Consider the following 13,984-nt stretch of genomic DNA (forward strand, 5'->3'; position numbering starts at 1 on the left):
ACAGCAGGCACTGTGATTCTCCAGTGGTTTGACTCCCCCCGAGGCACACTCTATTGTGTCTTGAGGCAGATAGATGCTAACAACAAGCATCTCAATGAAATGAACAATATAGAAATGCTTTATACCTTGCTGAAGATGCACCTTTGGGCATTTGTCTCCTGAGATCTGTGTTTTTGGGACCCACTTCTATTCCTGTCATTATAATTGTCTATTGATATTTGCTTAATTTTCAGGTAAGCAGGTCCAGATGGAAAAATGGGCAACCAGAGGACTTTGCCCAGGAAATCCTTATGGACACACATAAGATTTTATTGATTGTATATCCCCCCCCCCCCCACCAAGGAGACCAATCACCTGAAGCAAACAAATGCCATTGCTATTTGGAGCTGTGCAATGATTTCATAATCAGACTAAAATATTTTTGAAAGATGGAAAGGACTGTAGGGGTTGGACTAGATGACTGTTGTGGTCCATTCCAACTCTACAATATTAGATGATTTTATTATGCTTTTTTCAGGCACCGTTTTATGCAAGTCATTTAGCCAAAGTAGGGGGGGAAATGCATTTACTCATTGTACTTACGTTAAACCAACGCTTAGAAAAGGAAAGAAACATGTTGATGTCCAGCTTTCTGACTGATTCTAGATTTCTCCTGAATATTTTTCAGCATGGCAATGTGTTGATATGGATTGCAGCCCAGGTCTTTTTCTTCTGGTAAATTTTCCTTTCTTGCCGTAAATAGTATAACTGATGAGATGCAGACATCAGTTTTGAAATTGTTCCACACCTCTCCACTCTCTGCGAGTCTTTTTGTGGTGCTTGCCAAGACTATATATTATGTAAGAGATCTCAGTCTTCAATTAACTGTGCCAGTACAGAATTGCCCCTGGCTCTCGTGGTTATAGATAATAATAATATAGCGTACCTGTAGTAGTTTATTGTCACTGACAACCCTAGGTTGAGGCACAACACCTAAAGTAAAAGCAGAGCAAATGACAGAATGGGGAAGAATTATCCGAAAGAGCCTTAAGTAACAATTGTGCTCCAAGGTTAGTTATGCAGATTTCTGTTTTCTGAGTAATAACATATATTTTAGCACAATATCTTAAAATGTTTCCAGACAGAGGGTGGAATTCAAAGTAGCATTAAGGAGATTGCGCTATCAGTGCTTGTCTGAGGTAACACTCTCCCCGCTCTTCCTCCTTCACACTGTTCTGGGGTTCTATTGACCCCCCAAACCATTTGATGGGGAACATGAAAGAAGGAGATGGAGGAAGCCCCATTGCAGTAGCCGGGCTCCTAGTGCTAGCTCCTGCTAGTGAAACTAATTCAGTAAATCTGGCTTTTAGGTTACAGATATTGTTTTTGAAGTGTATACCCCAGCAGGGGGCCCACCAGTATCAGGTGGTGGGGTAGCAAAGGTGGGTCAGCATAAAGGTGGATGGTGACTTTTTGCTTTCATCTTGCTTCAGCTTGATTTAAAATTTGCTCCAGCTAACTGAGAGCCATTTTCCGAAATTCAGAAAATAGCTTGCCTGTTCTCAAGTGAAATTAGGAGCCCTTTTGGGACCCCGTTATACTTCTGGTAACGTCTGGTAACGTCATTGGGAATGCAAAGGCATCAGGATTATCCACAGGTAGGCCCGGATTTAGATGAAGAGAGGCCCTAGGCTACTCCACTTGTGAGGCCCCTCCCCATCTCCCACCCTCACAACTAGAAGGAAATGGAAGAGTGTTTTAAACAAAATTGAGTGAAGCCAAGGAGGATGACGGGTATTAAAAATTTTGCAATTCACAATTTCTCTGTTTTGGTTTGTTTGTTTAAGACAAAGATAATGCTTTGAATTTGGGTCATCTTTCTTGGTTGTTTCTTGCAAATGTTTTATGTTTTTGTCCTTCATTCAGATCTAAAACCTTCTCTTGTTTCTGAGAGTGAGGAGGGGGAATTAAATTTCCAGATCTCTCTCTCTCTCTCTCTCTCTCTCTCTCTCTCTCTCTCTCTCTCTCTCTCTCTCCCATGACTATAGGGTGTGTGTAATGTTCTCAGTCTGCAATGTGATCATATGTATGTCCATAGCATCAGCAGCACATACACCAACACTAAAGCTAGGAGTAAATTCTCAAACAAACAAACATTTTCCCTAACATTCACTGAGAAAGTTCTTAAAACTACACTTATTCTCAGCCAAGAGAGTGGTGTCCGTGTCTATATACCCATTCTATGTCAAACCTATGTTTGCTGCCATGAATGTGTGGAATGGCCCTGGGATCTGCAAGTCCCATGTAAATTTGCTAATCCAGATGACATATCAGGTGCTAGTGGGTCAGTGGAGAGAGAATGAATGCAAGAAGGTACCTCTGCCTTGAAGGATTTCCCCTTCTTACTTAAGTGCAACAGTGCTAAATCATGCATTAAGAAAGCTGCCCTCTGGGTACCGCCTTAAACTAACAAACCCTGTGGATATAAAGAAAAGAGGGAATATTGTATGTCAAACATGCAGACACATAATATCAATGAAAACATGCTTTTGGAATGTGGCATTTATGTAACTTGCTCCCGGTGAGTTAGATCCCGAGTTCCTATTAAACTGAGCTTTCTGGGTGATTCTGAACCATATGGCACATGTTAGTGATGGCCAGAAGACCTCACCATTGCTGCTTAGCTGCCATCATACTAAAAACAATGTTTCTTATTTATGAGTGGCACTTGCCTTCTAGAATCCACAATATTCTGGGACTGAAGTACATACAGAAAGGATAAGAGTAGGAAATGAGAAATGGGGAAGTTGGCTTCTACCTGCACCCTATCAAGAATTTGTAACTACATAGGCTCTGTTTCGGAAGAAGACTTCTACAACAATGAACTACAAAAACATCACATACAGTGGTACCTCGGGTTAAGTACTTAATTCATTCCAGAGGTCCGTTCTTAACCTGAAACTGTTCTTAACTTGAAGCACCACTTTAGCTAATGGGGCCTCCTGTTGCTGCCGCGCCGCTGGAGCACGATTTCTGTTCTCATCCTGAAGCAAAGTTCTTAATCCGAGGTACTATTTCTGGGTTAGCAGAGTCTGTAACCTGAAGCGTCTGTAACCTGAAGCATATGTAACCCGAGGTACCACTGTACTTTAGGACTCTCTATTTTGGTGGAAATGCATCCATGCTTCCATAATGGATTTCCTGCCTAGCAAAACTCACCAAAACTCTTCTGAATTTGTGTGTGTGTTTGTTAAAAGAATAGATTCAGTTTTAAAGTGCAAATGGAAATTCCTTCTATTCTAAGTATATTTGGATAGCTGTGTATCAGGCTGTTGCCTGTAAACCTGCTTTAAATAACAAAGAAAAATAACTCGATTTGCTTATTTGCTATTCTCTGATAATATGTTTTGGATTATCCTTGCCTTTTTAGCAGCAAAGTTAAATTAAAGGAATGTAACTGCAGAAAGCATGAATTGATATCTTTTGTTGTACAAGTCAGATGAAGCTGAATAAAAAGCTTTAAACAATAGGTATCAGGTTGACTTGAAGACTGCAATGTCATTACTTATTTTTCAAACAGTTATTTCTTAAAAATCGAATTTTTACATAACTTTGCAAGTACAATTAGAAAAAGAGACTCCTTCTCCCACCCCTCCAGTAATGTAGCAGAGAAAATACATTATGCCACAGATGAACATGTGTATTTGGTGGGTGCCATATATCTTCGCTGCCATTAGAAAAGGTGCAGTGTCCTTAGTGAGTTTGGCTATCAAATGTTCATGATAGTGAGAAGTGTGAGACATCTTTTGAGTTTGCTACACCAAGTACTTGGAATCAATTACTAGTGGTCTGGCTTCATCCCATCTGGATTTTTGACTTCGTTCCAAATCCATTGCTCAGTCTAGCAGCCTTTGAACTATTCCAGGCTTTAGGTAGTGTTAAATCTTAGATCTGAAGTCAGCAAAACTAAATTTTTACAAAAACCACATTTGAATCTACACATAAGCCACTAACGTTAAATCACCCTTCTAACGGTCTATTTCATTTATGTAGTTTCAGCAAATGGTGGCAAAAGTATCTCAAAGAGCTTTAGGAGAGCAGAAACCATCACTATAGCTTCCCATTACAGTGGCAAAATCTTCAGTTTTAACAGAGTGCTATTTTAAATTCGAATCAGTTTTGATAAACCTAACATAATATAACCAGTGTGACCAAAGACATATTAAACATGTTATGTTATGGACAGAATGATCTATTGGCAACATTTAGTCTTATGAAAGCTGTTGATCTGATTTACATAATTATATGGCTGGTGCTTTTTCAAGCTGTTACTAGTGAACTCACATCATGTGATGCTAGAAAGAAGCCACTTGAGGTCATTGCCATACCATGCATGTGTCTTTACATGCAATACTTGAGGGAAAGAGATGTCCCTTTTTGTGATGACTCATCTCTCTTTTCTCATGAGGATTGTGGAAAAAATAAAGAAAGAAAGAGGGGTAGAGTGGAGGAAGCAAGTTCAAAAAGAGAAAAGTACAAATGAGGCTTGTGTCCTAACCAATTCCAAGAAGTTTCTAGGGAGCTGAATGTTTTCTGAAAATGTGATGACGTCTGAAAACTAGGGACACAATTCTCTGGGAAGCTGCCCTTGTGTTATTCTCAGAGAATTGTACTTGTACTGCAACGACATATCTACATAACAGCTTCAACCAGTTTATTTATTTTAGTCAAGATATTTACAACTTGCCCTGTGATCTCAGGACAGGGCACACAAACAATTAAAATGACAATGACAGTTTTTAAAAATAAAATAAAATAAAATCCAGAGCAGAGAAAACCATGAACTAATCTTGAAATGCAATCAGCAATCAATAAAGTTGTAAGATCAACAATTTCTGAACACTTGAGCAAATAACCAGGACTTAACCTGGTGTCAAAATGAAAACAAAGTTGATGCCAGACAGATCTCAGAGGGGAGGGAATTCCACACAATAAATGTTCACATGGTTTGAAGGAGATGTCCTTAACTATAAATGGAGTAATCATCTTGAAAAATCAGATTTGCACCTGTATGTGTATAGCTACATGTCTGAAAGAAAGTGAATGCTCTTGGACCCAGCATTACTCCTGGATGAACAGATTGTTGCTGCGACAAAGAGTGCCCTTTACCAGATAAAACTGCTGCATCCATTCTTTGCGGACAGATCTAGCCTCTTGTCTTTCATTCCCATATTAACCTTGTGGGTTAATTACTGGAATGGGTCGTCCTTGAAAATAGTTGGAAAGTCTCAACTAGTGCAGAATTTGCTGCTTACCTCAACATGGATTGTTCATGGAGAGAACCTATTAAACCAGGGGGTCAGCAAACCTTTTCGGCAGGGGGCTGGTCCACTGTCCCTCAGACCTTGTGGGCAGGGGCGGACTTTATTTTGAACAAAAAAGAAGAAGAAAAAGAATGAATTCCTATGCCCCACAAATGCATTTTAAATAAAAACACACTTTCTACTCATGTAAAAACATGCTGATTCCCAGAATTTGTTCACACCCCCCCAAAAAAAATATTCCGGCCCCCACAAGGTCTGAGGAACAGTGGACCAGTCCCCTGCTGAAAAAGTTTGCTGACCCCTACACTAGTCCATGGACCACACACCAACCTTCCCATTGCTCAGCTTTATATGGACTGATAAGACCTTTTTATGTACAGTACTTGAGTGTGTGTGTGTGTATTGCAACACAAACACAACATTAAAAAAGAAAACTTAAAAAGAAAATCCAAAAACAAGTACGAAACAAATAATGAACATATAACCATATTTTCTTCTTTTCTTCTAGTTGACTTCCTTCGTCCACAATGTGGGTCTGCTTTCATATTTAGTAAACTATTTCCTTCTCACTTCATTTCTGCCCCTTTTCTTTTTCTTTTAAACCTTTACAGCATAATTTGTTTTGCGAAAGTTAATCAAAACAAGTCCAGGTATTAATCTGAGAACACTGCTTTTTAAGATAATCTCTACATTTTCCCCATTCTTTTTGATTTTTTTTTGTTTATTCAGTACTTGAATGTTTCTTTACTGGGAGCTTATTTTTAGTTAGTTCAGACATTTCCCTTTACACTATTGGGCTGAATTTTGTTTTGTTTATTGTTTGACTACTGTTTTAATACTGCCATGTTTTATTGCACATTGCCATCTTATCCTTTTTGACAGAAAGGTAGTGAATACATTTTATAAAGCAAAAAAAGAATGAAAGAAAGAAGTCATGCCAAACTACATGTTTGGGAGGAATGCGACTGAAAGAGAAGAAACCTGCAGACTGAATGGCATTGCTTCCTTGGCTTGTGTAGCATGCCCAGTTTGTACTAGTTCCTGTTGTGGTCTCCATCTGCTATGCTTAGTGGGTCTGAAGTTTTAGCATACATTTCATTTAATCCAATATTTATTTTGGATCATTTATTTATACAGCCATCCGTCTTGAAACCTAGAGCTGGGGTATGAATTAATACAAAAATTAATACAAAATAACTGAAATGGAAAGCTCCCTGCTACACTAAATATGGAATATTTGTAAGACTTTCATGGGCCTTACTTAAATGTGTGGCCTGTAAAAAGAAGATGGAAATTACTCAAAACATTTCAAACTGACTGACAATCTATGTTTCACTTGGCTGTTCATGGCATCTTGGGATATGGTGCAAACCGTTCTTTCCTTCTCTCTGCCTCTCTTCCTCCTCCTCCTTCCTGTCAAATTGTAAATAATATGTGAAACAATTTAGTGTTTACTTAGTGCTTCTAATTACTTCGCCACATTCCCTATGAACAAGAGAGATCTCTTACAGCTTACACACCTACCTGAGAGTAAGTCTTATTGTACCCAAAGGGACTTATTTCTGAGTAGGCAGGCAAAGGATTATGCTGTTGAAGTTCCACTAATACTAATGGCAGAGCACTTACTTAAACCTTTCCCACTGAAGTTGATAGGATGTACTTAACTTTGCCTGGATCCTGATTGTGGCTTGGTGTGGCGATCACACAGGGTCCCTGGACATTTGACGGTCTATTGATCCCTGTGCCACCACTGTGATCGCTTCCCCGCTGCCACCAACCCGTTTCTCTCGGGTATACACTGAGTCCAGACAGTTGTTAACATTAAATCAAATAAACAAGTTTATTTTATAAGCGTTAACAAGTTTATGGTTTCAGATCATTTTTCTTGTCACTTTCTTAATCTTAGTTTCTTTACTGGCCTATACCTTCCTAATACCTCCTTACAGATTATCCCAACTGTTTAACTGACTTCTCTTAACAGATTCTCTCACTCTCTCACATCAAACTAGCCTAACCCACAGACTTATCCTCCCTCTGCCTTCTCTAACTCCAGACTGACCTCTTAACAACTCCTACTCTAACTCTAACTCTAACTCTAACTCTAACTCCTCCCCTTGGGTTCCTATTGGTTAATCATTTTACACTTAGTTAACCCTTTCCTTATGGCCCAATATGATGTCACACACCTAGGAGGGCAAATGCCACACTTGGAAACAAGCATCACTGATTTCAATGTAACATTTTCCTCCATTAAGAGACTGGGGTTTAATAGATGCCCAGATGCCAACTTTGCTGCCACATACACCCGGACAACACCATTACTGGCCCCAACAACATCACACATACCATTTCGGGACTATTTAATTGCTCATCGTCTAACATTGTGTATGCCATCAAATGCCAACAGTGTCCTTCAGCTCTCTATATTGGACAAACAGGCCAAACCTTACGCCAAAGAATAAACGGACATAAATCTGACATCAAGAATCACAAAACAGAGAAACCAGTAGGAGAACACTTCAATCTCCCAGAACATTCTATACAAGATCTCAAAGTAGCTGTTTTACTACAAAGGAATTTCAGAAATAGACTGGAAAGAGAAGCTGCTGAATTGCAACTCATTACCAAACTCAAAACCATGGAGAGACCTGGTCTGAACAGAGACATTGGATTCTTATCTCGTTATACATGACTAAGCCATTTTTCACCTTCTCACCCCTTGCCTTTTCCTGTAAGACCTATTGCAGTCATTAAGAGTCGTCAACAGGCTCATCTCAGCTATCTGCCAATCTCCCATTCCCACCACCCTTCTGAGTAATACCCCTCCCCACCTTCTCACTATATAGAAGGATCTGGCAACTTCTGTTTCAGTGTATCTGAAGAAGTGTGCATGCACACGAAAGCTCATACCAAGAACTAACTTAGTTGGTCTTTAAGGTGCTACTGGAAGGAATTTTTTTATTTTGACTATGGCAGACCAACACGGCTACCTATCTGTAACTGGGGTTTAATATGATTGTAAGGTTCAGTTTCATTCAATTAAAATGATTACAATTATAACAAATAAGTACATTTTATATCTATAATATCCATCAAAGGAGATTCTTTTGTATAATGTTGATTCCAATGAAGAATAAAGCTGAATGGAAGAATTAGTTCAATAGTTTTCCAAACCTTTGCAGTCAATATAAGGTGCTTCTGTAAGCAGATGAATGGACAAAATTTGTATATTACTCTGAACCTGATGTTTTACATATCCCAGAGCCAATGTCATTGGGGTCAGTTACAGCTGGCAACTAGCTATTCCTTTAATAATTACTTGAATTTCTCTCTGGAATTCTGGAATTAAACAACAGCCTCAGCTTAACCCTCTTACGCCTCCAACACATATCTGGTGCTGTGATAGGAAGGTAATATAGGCTGTGCTACTCTGGAAGGACGTGGGTGGCGCTGTGGTCTAAACCACAGAACCTAGGGCTTGCCGATCAGAAGGTCGGCGGTTCAAATCCCTGCGAAGGGGTGAGCTTCCATTGCTCGGTCCCTGCCCCTGCCAACCTAGCAGTTCGAAAGCGTGCCAAAGTGCAAGTAGATAAATAGGTACCGCTGTGGCGGGAAGGTAAACGGCATTTCCGTGCGCTGCTCTGGTTCACCAGAAGCGGATTAGTCATGCTGGCCACATGACGCAGAAAAACTGTCTGAAGACAAACGCCGGCTCCCTCAGCCAGTAAAGTGAGATGAGCGCCGCAACACCAGAGTTGTGAACGACTGGACCTAATGGTCAGGGGTCCTTTTACCTCTTACCCTGGAAGACAGGTTTTTATGCTGCCCATACATCTTCAAATTTAATAAATAATAATAAAATAATTTTCATTTAAAACATTGGACTTATTTTTATGTAAAAATGAGTATGGATGGGCATACCAGCATTAACAATTGAATTTTGCTCTATCCTGTCCTAGTCTCCAAGACTTGCTTGTTTGATGTAAAGTTGAGTAACTACCTCTACTCCTTTGTTGCCTGTTTTATATTAAGAATAAAGCATTTAATATTTTTCCTTGTCATTGGGGATGGATGGATCTGCCCATTTTGGTACTCTCAAAATATTCAGTCTTCATTTTGGTTTTGCAGCAAGCTGTTTTGTTACCGGAGCAACTCAGCTCAGGCAATCAGTGTCAGAGACTTTGAGTATAATGGGACATAAATTATAATTGTTAGGGTTACTATTATCATTGTCCCATTCCTGCATAGGGCACTACACATATATATTAGAAATGTCCTATTTTTCTAAGCTCAAACATTTCCCCATGGATTATACTTTTCAGCGTGAATGGGTCATGAACTGTAAACAAAAAAAGAGAGAAGTCATAACTCAGGTTAATACTAAACCATGTCAAATGAGAGTTATTGTATAAATTTGGTGCAATTTGTCTGTTTACTTGGGGGATTACTTCCTTTCATTATGTGGGCATTAAAATGCTGAGGGGCTGAGTCATCAGGGAGTTGAAACAGGTTTTGAAAAGTGATCTCCTGCCATTGACGTACATGCAAGGTAAGAAAAGTTTTATTTCATTGTAACAGCAGACTTTAATTTGATGGATAGAAAGGAAATCCAGTAAGTCAGCAGAGTGCATTAAATGTAAGATTTGGCCTTATAATCACCATCATATCCTAAGCTGAATATCTCCTGCTTCTGGGAAGCCAGTTATTTCAATTACGACCTGAATGCTATAATTCTGATAAATATTTTTAAATGGTTCCATTTTTTCCTCTCCTCCTACTCAGGTTAGAAACAATGGTATTATGGGGAAGCTATGACCAAGCCAAAAAGCAGGTGCTTCTAAATAAGAATTACATGTGGCATTAGATTGTGCCATGGAACAGACATTGCAACTCATGGACCATTTCCTCTGAGCGAAGTTTCATGGGATCATTATCTCCAAGTAAGTGATTCACACGATTGCAGCCATTCACTGCTCTAGGAGAAGCCGCACTTTGTGACCCACCTAGAGGACTTAAAATATAATATGCAAGAGACATGGAAAGAGAAGAGTTACCACATGGTGCCATTATAAACATTCTATACTATGTTTTTTAATTATGCTTTTTAAAAGCTACCATGAATTTCTTGCTAGCTTTGCAGAAATTGATAGAACAAGTATTTTCAACTTAGTTTCCCCCCCTGTTTCATGATATATAGTATTCATTTTTATTTTTAGTTTATTTATTAAAATATTTATATATCACTGTTTATAAGAATGAGAGAAGTTTACAACAATTGTACATAAAACCATACAATAAAAACCATGTCAAAAGTTCAAATTAGAAATCAGCTATTATGCAAAGATAATTTTAGTATATAAACATCTATGCAGGCATGATGCTTTTCTTGTTATCAACAAATCACAATATATATTTACAACCAGTGGAAGGGGGAAATGGTTTAAACTTTCTGCTGTGACCTTTGATGCACCATGGTACATCAGCACAATTTACCTTGAGGAGTGCCATTATAGTTTTGTATGCATTGAGATTATTTGGTAAAACTGCTGGTTTCTAATTTAAGCAAAGTTGAAAACCCCCCAACATTATGTAAAATAAAATCCAAAGACAAATGAAGAATACCCAGCAATATTTATTTACTCATTATATTTATGAAGCCACCCTTAGGGAACACAGAATGATATACAATTTATACATGAACAAAACAACAAATAAACCATTACCACAATAATTTAAAAGCACAATACCACAGATTAAATAAAATCTGATCAGTAGCAGTCCTAAAAATCTTCACTTTACACTCAGACTCCTTCTCTAAATGTCAGTGTAAATATTTGTTTACTTAAGCATAAACGGTCCCGCAAAATCAGTTGACTTTTCATTCTCTCAAAAGTTATTGAGGGTCAGATATGGATTTTTTTTTTTACATTTCTTAGTAGTAGTATCACATTATTATTATTTTGCCCCAGCCTAATATATATCGAGAAATTATTTTAAATAGCCATTGGACCATTGAGTCATTTGGGTATAGCATCAATCCATCCTGGAATACCTAGGCAGAGCTGGCACTTCCCAGAGATGCCCAGACCCTGGAAGTAGGTGACAACATCATGGCCAACCATTAAGTCTTGGATAACCAAATATTCTGCTGTGAGCTTCATGATACAAATTATATTAAAAATACTCCTAAGAAGGGGCTGCATAGTCTGAAACATGTGTTGGAAATATACTTTTAAAAGATAGCAAACAGTCTTGATTTAGAATGAAGTTATATTATGGATTTGCCGTGGTAACAGCTGTTTTCAGTGTCAATTGCCACAGTAGCGTCAACTCTTTGTGTTGTCAACTAAGATAATTTTCTTTTGTCCTAAGTGGAGTTTGTTGTACATGATCAAAGGCCATGTGGAATCAAATATGGGAAACAAACCCACCCGGTTCTTTGATCACATAAATGCATCCTGAAGACCAGGATTTGCTGGCGGAAGAGGCTGACTGGGGAACTAGGGATGAGACCTTTGCAACAAATGAAGTGCTAGAAGGGCATAAAACTGGAATCATGGCATAACCTGTTTTCTCATCCTTTGAACCAGTGAAAATAGCAAAGTACAGTTAATGCTATGATTTACAGAGCATCTCACCCATTGAGAAACCATGTGCTGATATATAACAGGAACGGGGGAAAAAAGGAATTGCATGTCATTCCTTTTTAGAATGATTTTTAATGAGAATGGAAAACTGAATGCTTTAATTTGCTTGTTGCTTGTTACACTCTTTAAACTGCAACCCATCCTGTATTTTTAGCCAGGGCACTAGCTAAAGGCAAGTAAGGAGAACACAAATATGATTAGTAGGAAAGAATACACAATGTTCCCCGCAATTAAGGATAACGTCTAATTCTGAGTGTTTTGAAATCAGATTGGGACTGGTGAAGAGATGATTGCTGACTCAGACAACATGTTCCATTTGCATGAGTACTGGGTGGATCTGGATTTACAATATTACCTACATTTACTTAGGACTTAAGAAAATAAACTTATTTCCTGTTACCTGTGATGATGATGCTTTTAAATGGGTTTTAACACTGTGCATTTTATTTCTTGTTGAATTTATGTATTTTTATTGCTTTGTTCTTTGTATTTTAATATATTTTCATTGGACTGTGATTTAAAATTGTTACAAGCTACCCTGAGTGGTGTATGGGTACAGGGAAGGTAGTATAGAAACATCTTCCAATTGTTGATGAATTATCTTGCAATATGTGCTATATTTCATTAGGTAAACTTTTCTGATGTTGTGAATCACTAGGAGCATGGCTTGCCAGGGCAAAGCAACAACCAAAGAAACTGATGTTGCAGCCCTAGAAAGTGTGCCTGTAAATTGTGGCTGGAAAGTGTAAAGCAAGACTGTTCTCTGCTTTGTGCCAAAATGGGGAGTTACTATTCATCACAATTGCCTTCTGATTTTTTAAAAGATAGAAACATGCTGTTCCTTCTCTTAATATAACAACAACAACAACAACAATTCTTGTATAACGACTACCCCTTGAAAGAAGAATGATTACTGCCTGTCCCTTAATACAAATGATACCTGTCAATTCTAGCCAGAATGTCTCTGTCTACAGAGAATTGCAGGATGTTAAAATAATCTGTCTTCCTAATGTATATAAGTATGGGATGAATGCTTTGGTTTACATCTACATTTGCTGAATAGAGGGAAAGGCCACCTGAGCCATCTTCATTACATGGAAAGTGCTTTTAGCACATTGTTTTCATACCTGTCCCATCATCGTTCTTAAGAACCATTCCATTCTCTGTGTCTCTTCCATTCTGTGAATATCATTGTGTTCTTTATACTTTTATCCTACCATGAAAGTTTCATTACTGCACAAAAACCACCCTGTTTTGAACAATTTGCTGAACCCTGAAACTGGCACACAAACATCAGCTTCTAGTCATAGGGGAAGGAACTAAGAATGGCTGCCTATTTGGATCATTGCTGAGGACACATGACACCATCAGTTTCCTACAACAAAGGGAGTTTCTATGTATTGATTTAGATTAATTTGTTTGCACTTCATTAGTCACCTTGAACACATTAAAGGATATAAATTAAGTGAACTAACAGGCAAACAGCATAAACGTACAGGCTCTGTGGTAGTACATATAAACATCATCAACATTTTTGGTTTTGCTCTTTGGTGTCCTTAAACAGCATTTGTGCATGAATGAAAATAATCATGGGAAGTCGCCAACATGTGAGAACATACAAACTATATCAGTCAAACAAGATGGCAAGTTTATGCAAAAAAAGAAAATTAGGCAGTTTATCAGTGTTTGGAACTAAGAGTATGCTGTTATTATTGGTCAGTACTCATAATTGCATTATTATTTTAAAAAATCTTCTTTTGTGTTGTATGTTCATATCTTTATTCATATAACCTGAAATTATTAAAACATTTAGAAAAATAAAATAATCCTGGTCCATCAGTCAGCATGAACACACATGCTGGTTTTTCAGATCCCTTTTCTCATGGCTGCTTTTCTATTGGAAATGTTCATTTTAAATAGGTCTCTGGAATGTAATTTAGAGGGCTAAGCAAGAATTTTTTTTTTAAAAAACAAAACAAAAGCTTGTCATAGCTTCAAGCTTCATACATTTAATCAAAAACACCCTAATTCTTT

At 38.1% G+C, this 13,984-nt stretch overlaps 1 long non-coding RNA gene across 1 annotated transcript; it reads left to right on the forward strand.

Annotated features, from left to right (window-relative positions):
• The first annotated feature begins 983 nt into the window (after positions 1-983).
• Positions 984-13,658, forward strand: LOC308589218. The gene is made up of 4 exons (XR_014009162.1): positions 984-1,049; positions 1,473-1,637; positions 10,086-10,243; positions 12,219-13,658. It is a non-coding gene; the product is annotated as an uncharacterized lncRNA (long non-coding RNA).
• The last annotated feature ends 326 nt before the right edge of the window (positions 13,659-13,984 follow it).

Source organism: Podarcis bocagei (assembly GCF_964188305.1).
Source record: "Podarcis bocagei genome assembly, chromosome: 6".
Taxonomy (NCBI): Eukaryota; Metazoa; Chordata; class Lepidosauria; order Squamata; family Lacertidae; genus Podarcis; species Podarcis bocagei.